Source organism: Watersipora subatra, chromosome 5 (genome assembly GCF_963576615.1).
Source record: "Watersipora subatra chromosome 5, tzWatSuba1.1, whole genome shotgun sequence".
NCBI classification, from domain to species: Eukaryota; Metazoa; Bryozoa; class Gymnolaemata; order Cheilostomatida; family Watersiporidae; genus Watersipora; species Watersipora subatra.
In genome coordinates, this window is record NC_088712.1 from 37,431,121 (window position 1) to 37,443,072 (window position 11,952).

Sequence of the window (11,952 nt, forward strand, 5' to 3'; positions counted from 1 at the left end):
TATACTCACACTGAGTTGGAGCTATCCTCAAAATAATCCACATATTAATCCATGTATGCCCCTTTACTAGTTCATCATCTTCATCTATTTACTGGTCGAGAAACTGTTATGGAATGGTTAAGCCAAACCAAACAGGAGAATTCCATAGGTAAACCTAGGAAAACAATCAAGTCGAATGCCAAGGCGCTTGTCCACACAACAGCCCTTGAAAACAGCGACACTCAACGAACTTAATCGCGAGTAGCCGGCTAACAGAATTCTAGCTGAAGCATACAAGCCTTATGGTATCAACACTCGATCGACCCAAATTCTCAAATATAAGTAGGTATCAAGAGATGGTTAATGAGGCAGAATATTCCATCAGATTATGCAACGCTTATATAGTGAATTGAAGAATGATGGGTGTGTCCAAAGGAATTAATGAAGCGAAAATAGTAAACAGATTTTCGCGAAATTGAATTTCGCGAAAGTGAATTTCGCGAAATTGAATTTCGCGAAATTACACATTATATATATTATATAGTCAACTTTCGCGAAAGTGAATTCCGCGAAAGTGAATTTCGCGAAATTGGATTTCGCGAAATTGGATTTCGCGAAATTACACATATATATTATATAGTCAACTTTTGCGAAATTGAATTTCGCGAAAGTGAATTTCGCGAAATTGGATTTCGCGAAATTGGATTTCGCGAAATTACACATATATTATATAGTCAACTTTCGCGAAATTGAATTTCGCGAAAGTGGATTTCGCGAAATCCAATTTCGCGAAATCCAATTTCGCGAAATTACACATATATATTATATAGTCAACTTTCGCGAAATTGAATTTCGCGAAAGTGAATTTCGCGAAAACTGTTTATATATATCATTAGATCACAAAATTATTGAACCGCGACAACACTTCTACTTGTTATAAATCCTTCGAGCGAATATGCCTTTTCAATTCAGTTCATAACTTCACAATGAGTACCAGAGACAACAGAAAAAGGAAATTTCAAGAACGATTACATTGTGTAGATAAATGTGTGAAGCGATGGGGTTACTGCTCTCATGGAATGGAAATAAGCGTTCGGAAGCGAAAAGCTTGTCGATTTCTCTTACGTGAAAAGTTCTATCAAGATCTCAACGAAAGATTACGGTTTACAGTAAGTACTACAAATTCAATCTAGATGTTATGTAGGAATGATACAATGAATCTTCTCTTCTGAGTAGTAACTATGTGTTCTAGGCTGATTGTATTCATTGCAATTGCAAACTCCAATATCTTAGCAAAGTGTATGTTATATCCCTACTCAGATTAAAACAGATTATTTTAACTGAATATCCTCCTCTGTCTGTGTGTCCTAGTCTGACTATGTGATGTAACATATTTGTTTTTCTTATTGTCTGTATGTCCTACTCTAGCTGATTGCATATCCTATTCTGTCTGCATTACATCTTGCATATCATTCTATGATTCGATGACTAATGCAATTGAAATTTACAATTTAAGTTGGAGTCCATTGTGAATGTAGAGTCTACTATCTCAGCAAGGATATAGTAAACCATCCTGACTGTAATCATTGCAATTGCAGGCTCCCGTATCTCAACAGGAAGATTCCATTCAGAAAAAGGATGGATCTTCTTCTTCTTCAGTAAGTATTACATTATATTTGATTTTTAGTTTGAATGAATGATCTAATCTGATTGTATGTCTTACTTTTACTATATCTCACTAAAAATAATGTATGTTTTGATTGTAGACAGTTCATTCTCATTCGACAATGAAAGAAGAAGAAGAAAATTGGGATTGAATGAAATTCAATAGTCTTTTTTATATTATGTTTTAGCATTTTTATATACAAAACTTTTATTCAATAACATATCCATTGATAGTAAGTTTAAATCCCTATGATATATCATCAAATAAACTATATAAAATTTAATCATAATATCATTTCCTTAACTCATTACTGTCTTGATATACAGAGTTTATAATCTTTGTTTTAATTTCTCTCTGATTTCCTTCAGATTGCATGCTCCGTCAATTCTGAAAAGTTTTAATCCTGATGAAGACTTAGAGGCGATAGATAATTTCAGAATTTATGAAGTTTACAATCAAAATGAATATTCGTTCGCAGACACATCATTCTCATTCGGGATCGGAAAAAAGAAAATACATACAAGCTCCGACGATCTCGAAATCCATCCGCCACCGTCCGTCAACCCGTCGCCACCGAGCTCTCCGTCAATCCCCGAAACGGCACGGAAGAGCGACCTCTACCGGACGCCAACGAAATCCGATAATCCCAAATACAACCGCGAATCGTCTCGCGGCCCGACTCACCACTCGGCCACCGACACCACCACCGCGACGTCACCAACCAACTCACACCATTACTCACTCGCACCACGAATCACACAGATCGCCATGACTCACACCATGACTCAACACCGCCTAGCTCCGCCCCCCAACTGTCAATCAAACAGATCCTGATGTGATGTCACTTCCTGCTCCCTAAGCTCCGCCTAGTGTGTGTAGATCTGCTCTCACTATACTACTGTCGACACTCATCTGCAGATAAAACCAAAAGCTGTTCCAGTCTACTTAAGCCCGGTAAGTCCCTACTCTGCAACTTTTTTCTAAATGCATGTTTTTTATTGTTTCCTAAACATAACATTTTTCCTGTTGCCTCGCTTTTATGTGGCCTATCAGGTCATATATTAGCAGCAATAAACCACTGCATATGTTTTTTCGGTGCATCTTGTATCATCTTCCCTAGCCTACTTGTACCTTTAAAGATTTACATAAAGAGAACAGCTAGTAGAATCATTTTAGTTTACTTTGATTAATAGTGAGTAATCCCGGCAGAGTTATTCTTGTCTTACTTGATTGGCAGCACACAATAACTTTCATTTTAATATACATCTGCAGATACATCATTGAATCTGCGCTCAAATATATATAAATGAATATATAAATACATACAAATATAAGTATATATAAAAATATATACTCATGAAACAGACAGTACTGTTTTGACTGTTGAAGCCTCATCAGGGCAGCTCAGAGCTTAGGCAAGGTACACAACTCTCATTACCGATGAGAGTTGACTTCCTGGCACAAAACACTTAAATTCCCTTACAGATGTTAAGAAAGTCAATGCGCTGACATCAGAATGCTCAAATCACAAAATGGATGAGCTCTGCACAAAGGCTAAAAGTGCGCACCTCTCACAGAGTGCTCAACCAAACCGAAGTTAGGGAGCATATACTCATGCTTCAGACAGTACTGCTTTGGTGATTGAAGCTTCATCAGTGCAGCTCAGAGCTTAGGCAAGGGACACAAATGCCATTAATAATGATAGTTGACCTCTCGCCACAAACCGACTAAGTTGCTTCACAGACTTTTAAAAAGTCAATGCGCTGACACCAGAGTGCTCAAATCAAAAAAATGATCTGAGCCTTGCCCAAAGGCTAATAGTGCCACACCTTTCACAGAGTGCTCGACCACACCGAAGTGAGGGAGCATATACTCAACGCTACAGACAGTACTGTTTCGGCTATTGAAGCCTCATCACTGCAGCTCAGAGCTTAGGCTAGAGACACAGATCCCATTACTAATGAGAGTTGACTTCCTGCCACAAAACAACTAAGTTGCCTCACAGACTTTAAAAAAGTCAATGTGATGACACCAAAGTGCTCAGATCACAAAAGTGATGAGCTTTTCACGAAGGCTAATAGTGCCGCACCTCTCACAGAGTGCTCAATCAAACCGAAGTGAGGGAGCATATACTCATGCTACAGACAGTGCTATTTTGGCTATTGAAGCCATTTATATATATATATATATATATGTTGTTAAAAAATTGGATAGTCTGCTTTTCTTTTTGTCAGCTACTGGCGGTTTCTTGTTTATGCAATCACCAGGGTGTAGATTTCAGCCGAAACAAGATGGTGATTTTTCAAACATCCCAGTCTGTTACATGATTTGTGAACTTTGTCGTGCTTTGATTGGCTTATTGCTAAAATTACAGAGAAAGTAACTCTTAGAGTGAGGACAGGATGAGGCAATTTCCGTTCTTTTATGTAAGCGTTGACACGTCAAGTTTTTTTAGTAGTGTATTTGTTTTCAGAAAAACAAAACTTGCACCTTTCACTTAAGTTACTGTAGGGTTTAGCATGTTTTAGTATAGTCCAGTCCATTTTGAAGTCAATTTTTAGGTCTTTCAGCGCCCATTAATTTTTACTCAGTTCTGTAGCATTCTTTTAGCTGTTATTTATGTTTAGTTATACATTTAGACTGGTTTACACAAGAAGACTGTCCAATATTTTAATAATTTATACTGCTCCATTTGATGTTGAGCACTGTGATTTTAGATCTAGATATGATAAGTTTCAATTTCTATATTTTTTTTAAAACTATGTGTGTAAATATGGGTGTCCCTTCAGCTATAGATGTTAAAATCTTAATATTAAAACTCAGCTTACTAATTTGTTTGAACTCACAAAATTGACAAGGTTTTATCTAAATGCTCTACCACTGAGCCAGCACGACATAATGATCAGTTACTTTATCCCGCGCATACCCCATGCGCGTGATGATTATTTTAGACATGCGTCCATGAGTTAAGATGCTTTCATTCAACAATATTTTGGGACCAAAGTATATGCAACCCGATCCTTAATCGTCAATTTTCATTAGGGCTAATTTATTGGGTCCTATGACATCAACAATAGTTTATCTCAAACTTGAAGTTTGGTGATTTGTGTATTGATTATATACAGTAGAGCCTCAGCTCTTGGACGCTTCAATTGCCGACCAACTCAATTATCAACCAAAGAATTTGAGATTTGTCTCGGAACTCAAACATAAATTCGAGAGCATATGCATTGAAATTAGAATAGCTCAGGAAACAACATGAAAACATTTGTTAACAATCAGAGAAGTAATTTACGCTTCATAAATTTTTTTACAAAAAATGGAAGCGTCTGGGATAAAAAGATTTACTAAATATATTTGCTAGAGAGATAACCCCTCCACTCGAATTACTCTAAATTTTTTGGAGAAGTATTCTCCTTCAAAGATGTGAGGTAAACGTGCCATTGCGGTTTGCATTTTCATACGATTTTTGATGTAAATGATCTGTTGCATTTTTTTGGCTGTTTCATTATCAATTTTTGCAATTTTTGTCATCGTATCTTAACGTCTAATGCTTTTGATTTTTAAGAGCAAAACATACAGAATGTTTACTGTTGTTTCCTTATTCCAACATCATGAATAGAAAAACCTTCATTAAAATTAAACACGATCTATATCTACCCATTTTTATTTATATTATGCAGTATACAGTACAGTTTATGGAGTAAATGTAAAATACTTTACCAAAGTTGTTTTCTCGCCTTGGAATGGATTAAAATTTATCTACATTCATTCCAATGGAAAAATTGTTTTGTGTCTCGAAAAACTCTGTCGGTGATCCGAGGTCCCACTGTACGTTATTAAAAGATGGATGTCGCTGAAAGTTGTGAAATTTTAAATTTACAGCGGTTTGAAAACCTTCACATTTTTTTATTTATTTTTATTTTAGTTGTCACTCACAAAACTTCTTTCTCATGATATGAAGTTTGATAGTTACAGTTGTTTAACAAAGTTTGAAAACCTTTACAGTTGTTTTTATTTTCTCTCTTAATTTATTTCAACTAAACAAACAAGTCTTAAAAACAACTCAACAACTTTTCTTGTGATATGGCGTTTGAATATTAGAATGTCAAATGTCGTTATGAGTTAAAAACAAATCATTTTTCTGTCCAAATATTTTTTTATTACCCGGGCCACAGCAAATAATAAAAAATTATTTTGACAGAAGTTGATTACATCATAATAATACAAAAATTCCATCCTACATGTACAGTGTTTAACTAACAGCTGTGATTAACTGTTTGTTTCTGAGCTTTTGAGTGCTGGTAATCCCATGTTTACATATTTTGCAGCTAAAACTCAGCAGAGTAAGACATAATGAACCTTTTGATACCACATAACTGCAATGTGAATTTTGTAGCAATTCAAACTTTAAATTGCAATAAATCTGCAAACTTACCTCCAACTTGTCAAAGATCTTTCAATAAGTGTGCATTGAGAAACAGAGAAACATTTCTACCAGTTGATATCTACTTTTTGAAATTGACCTGGAAGAATATTATAGCCTGTATCCTTCTTTTCAGTTTGTTGAAATATTCAAGTTACATTTCATTTTAAATTTAAAGAAATATTTTAATTTTATATTTAACAATGTGCCATAAAAGCATGTTGCACTCATTGATAGGTTTGCTACAGTTTGCAGACAAAACTTGCTTTTTATGTGCAATAGAAGTGGAGTTAGAAGTTGTAAGTCATGTTAAGATAGCCGAAAAAATACTATTAAATAACAGGCTATCATCTTGCATATTTATAAGTTATATAATGATAATCTATGAAAGGATACAAGTGTATATTTATGAACAAATGACATAAACGAACCATACTTATAATACAATTTATAATACATTTTATAATATACTTATAATACACTTTTTTGGCGATATTACACTTTATGGTGTGATAAATCTGCTAACTTTCCTCTAACTTGTCATAGATCTCTTAGTAAATATGCATTGAGGAACCGAATAAAATATATCTTCCAGTTGATACATATCGCTTGCGATTAACATGCGATGGTATTTTTGCTTGTATCTTGCTTTGCAATTTTTAAAGCTTTCAATCTTTATTCCATTTTAAATTTGAAGACATTTTTGTTTTACGCTTATATTTATTAATAATGCATTAATAATCATTACATTAATTGATAGGATTGCTACTATTAATGCTACTAATATTATATTATTTATTTTTGTCTTTTACAACAAATATTTCACTTTGTACTCTAATCAAGTTTCACTTCCTAAATGATTTTCTTGTGATGCCTTTTAATAGTAATGACGTTGGTGCTAAAGATTTGCTAAATATGATTGAAAATATCACATATTAGTGTATCGGGTCTAGTTTCAAACTGAGCAGTGTATTATGGTTAGTCTATAGTGCTAGGGCACTCACTTTTATATACTTCACATAATTCTAAAGCTGAAGTGTCAGAGGTAATTTGCTTAGAGGGTTCTTTTTTAATAGCACCAGATAAAATGTGAGTCTGTAGATTTTCCTTCAAACCTATAAAGTAATGTGTAAACTGCAAGCTTTTTATTTGCTGCTTCTATTTGTTTTTGTTGACTGTGTTAAAAGATTTTGATAAAAACTACTCAAACTGTTGAAGTGTGCATTGAACTTTTTAATAAAAACTTCATCAATGTTTCATAAAAAAACTAAAGACATGTCATATGAGCCAAAACCAAAGTATTTTTAAACATTGTCATCCATTCTCACCATTCAGTTATTTGTTCACAAACACATTTTAGTTACATGTATATATTGCTAATGATAATGTTGGAGAGTTTGAAAATAAAATTTTCAATCAAAATCAGGTTCAAGTGTGCAAGTTGACTGACATATGGAGAATGTTGCCCGAAACTCTATATTTTTGAGAAAATTTCTACTCTTTTAGAAATCGTCTCCCTTTCAAAGTGCCTTCTTCGTTGTACCGCAAACAACTCATGTCTTGCAGCACTGAGTGCTCAAGATACTAAAACGTGTGAGAATTACTTTTCTACCGTTGGAAAGCCGGCTAACACGGCTAACTGTACCATGGTATATGCTGAGCAGGTTTGGGTAAGAATTTTATATTTCATTGTCTGTTTTTTCTTCACATACATGTAATGTTATGACTTAGGATGAATTCAGACAATGAAACCATGGTCGGCTCATACTCACTATATAGAAATAGCGGTCTGAGGATACAAACAATGAACATTAGTAGTTGGTTTGTGTAACCACAATATTCAATAAAAGCCAGTTTTTAGAAATGATGAATTTAAGATGGTTTACTTGACATAAAGGGTAATAGTTAATTAATGAATTGTTATGCAAAACTTTTCTATTAAAATGACTAATATTTCATGACATTGACTGCTAAAAGCTGTGTCTGCAGCATTTTAATGCACTCCTTAGAATTACCACCCTGGGCATGTATATACTGTGTATTGTTGCAGTCTACAAATATCATAATAAATAAATAATTTACAAGTGAAGTTCTTAAAGGAAACAAGTATAATTACTATGTCGTCATTTTCCTTTGTTCAATTAGTTAGAGTGTTGATGTATAACTATAAGGTATAGTGAGAGTTTCATGTACTTCAAAGAATTTATCTTTAATAGCATATTTACAGGACTGCTGCAATTGGAACAGGACTTCTATGGACCCTCAAACGCCAATATTTCAAGGTAGGAAACAATCATGAACAACTTTTGAATAGTGTAAAGGTTTGGTGCGCTACTGTTTACTGCTTCAAAGTACAAGGCTCAGTGCGAGAGTTCATGCGTATATTTTATCTGCTTTGTATACAATGGTTACAAGGATCAGCATGGAGAGATGTACAACAGGCGCAGATCAGCTCTGCCTTCTCATCAGAGCGCGTGCTCTTATATATTAAGAGGCCACCCTTCTCGTTCCACTTGGCTGGACTCGGCTCGGCTCGGCTCGGCTCGGCTCGGCTCGGCTCATCTCGGCTTGGCTCGGCTCGGCTCGACTTGGCTCGGCTCGGCTCGGCTCGACTTGGCTTGCACAGTCCACCACAATACATTTACAGTTCAGTATTATTGATTGCATTTCAATTAAGTTCAGTATAAGGTGTCAGCAACTAAACTCGTTGCTACTTTAAAATATATTGCAGGCAACAATGCCAAGCTTAGCGAATCTATTCATACTTAGAGAATACTCACAGGGACATGCATAATACATTCATTCATCTTACACTATAATACATAGATATAACAGTTTCGGTGTGCAAAATTAGTAAAATAATTTTTTTTTTTTAATTTTAAAACCTGAAAATGTTGCCTTTACTTTGGAAGTTTTCTCAAACAATTAAACAAAGAATTTCTGATAAAAGGCCAGTTTACTATTAATTTTTACTTTTATTCTGTTTATAATATTGTGGTTATAACTGATGGGAAGAGCTCAGGCAGATTTGTAAAAGTTACACTAACGGTCGGAAACTCTTTTGATATTCGACAAATATTTATAGCAAGTTGCTCTTTAAATTGTGTAGAAATAATTCAGTTAGATAGTATCAAATTATATGATTCAATAATTTTTAGTAATTTTATTATAAATATTTTTTAGGCTAGTAAAAAGAAGAAATGCAAACCTAGAGTCTCAAAATGACTTTTTTGAACTGTTTGCAGTTTTTCATATTATTTCATTAAAAAACTGGTATTGCCATGTAGAACAATATGTGATTGATATTGTTAACATCAGTCACTGATTATAATAACGTTAGATGGCATTGTTTCTACAAAATAACCAACGAAAATGTTACATGTTAGCTGTGCAGTCAGCTTTCTTTTAGCTGTGCTATAATCGCATAATTGTCTAATAACCCATAGCTATGGCTTGCTAACTAAGTCAGTTCCTTTATGTGCTTCCTACCAGTTAGCTGTGTTTTCTGTGATACAAGACTTATCATGATAATACAATACAACAACTACAATACAACAACTGGTGTCAGGAATGAACATTGTGGACTCACAGCCAGCATTTTTCTATTGCCTTGCTATGGATCTTAACATAAAAGCTTTGATCGATGCTATGCAGAAACAGCAACAACAGTTCCAGCAGCAAAACGCTGATCTACAGAAGCAGTTTATCTCCTTGTTTGAAGCTACCAAGAGTGATAGTGCTGCATCAATACCAGTAGATGTCGCCATACCCAAGTTTGAAGCATACAACCGGGGTAAAGAAAAATGGAACCAGTACCTTCAACGTTTCAATCAGCACTTTAATGTGTATCGGGAGGTAGATGACAGTCATAAACGAGCATGCTTACTATCTTGGGTAGGAGCTGAGACATACGACTTGTTGTCAAACTTATTTGGCGCAGAGGATATTACAAGCAAGTCGTTTACTGAGTTGTCAGAGAAACTTAATGAACACTTTGCAGATACCATACATGTTCAGGCAGCAAGATTTGAATTTTCTCAATGTAAGATGAAGACTGGTCAGTCCTATGTTGATTGGGCTGCAGAACTTTGTAGACTCGCACGGCACTGTGCTTTCACGTGCAAAAGCACAGGCTGTGGCACTAGTTATGTTGATGAACAAATATCAAATATCATCCAAGTATGCTGCTTCAATAGTAGCAGTTTCCAAACCAAATGGAAGAGTGCGTATATGTGGTGATTTCAAGATGTTGAACCAACAAATACCAATTGATCAACACCAATTACCAAGCCTTGAAGAGTTGCTAGAGAAGTTGAGAGGCGGGGTACACTTTTCCAAGATAGACTTGGCGGATGCCTACTTGCAACTAGAGTTAGATGATAATGCAAAGAAGCTTTGTGTCATCAACACTCAATGTGGTTTGTTTCGCTACAACAGGATGTGTTTTGGATTGGCATTAAGCCCTGCACAGTTTCAGCAATGCATGGACTCAATGATTGCTGACTTACCTGGAGTTGCAGCATACTTGGATGATCTGATTGTCACTGGTAGCAGTAAAAGTGAGCACTGGTCTAATCTCGACAAACTCTTAGCTAGACTACAGGAGTATGGGCTCCGCATACAGAGAGAGAAATGCGAGCTCTTTAAGAATGCTGTTGAATACCTAGGTCACACAATAGACAAGAACGGCAAGACTCTCTTGAATTCTGCAATAGAGGCTATTGAACAGCTTCCACGGCCACAGAACTTACAACAGCTACAAGCGTTTTTGGGCAAGATCAACTACTATGGCTCATACATTGCTGACCTGTCTAGCAAAACAGCCCCCCTCTGCAAGTTTCTTCGTGAAAATGTCGAGTTTGACTGGACTGACGAATGTGACAAGGCCTTCCATGTTCTTAAAGAAAGTGTCATCAAGGCTACCAAACTTACCCATTTTGACCAGAGTAAACCGCTGGTTCTAGCAACAGACGCATCTAACTATGGAATTGGGGCAGTACTCCTACAAGAGGAAAATGGAGCTGAAAGACCACTAGCACATGCATCAAAGACATTGAGCGTGCAGATAGAGAAAGAAGCGCTTTCTATCATCTATGGAGTGACTAAGTTTAGACAGTATCTATATGGGACACGTTTTACACTCATTACCGATCATAAACCCCTGGTTGCCATGTTTTCACCAGAAAAGAATATCCCCGTTTTAACAGCTCAGCGACTGCAGAGATGGGCCCTCACATTGATGGCTTATCAGTATGACATCAGGTACAAACCTACAGCACAGCACGGCAATGCAGATGGCTTGTCCAGGTTACCTATAGGGGCACACCCGAAGTTTGACCATGATGAAGAGAAGGAGAGCATTGAGGTCTCACACACTATACAAGAGGAGCTCGATCATGGTCCCCTTGACGATGAGGCTGTTAAACAAGAAACCATGAAAGAGACATCACTACAGATAGTGAAAGGGTGGATACTAAATGGCCTTTGGCCCAATAAGCTTACAGCTAGCTATGAACATTTGCGGCCATATTGGAATATGAGGGAGTCTCTTTTTGTTAATGGGGAGGCTGTCTTTTTCAACGTGATGACACTACTAGAGTTGTCATTCCACAGGCTCTGAAGAGTAAAGTGTGAGACTTGCTGCATACATCACACTGGGGTGTAGAAAGAGTAAAACAGCTTGCTCATCAATACGCATGGTGGCCTAGCATCAATGCAGACATAGAACAGCTAATCAAAGTTTGTGAACTTTGCCGAATCTGTGCTAGTGACCCAGTCAAGACTTACCAAAGTTGGCCGTCCACCCAACTACCATGGGAACAAATTCATTTGGATTATGCAGGACCTTTTAAAGGTCAGATGTGGTTGGTTTGTGTAGATG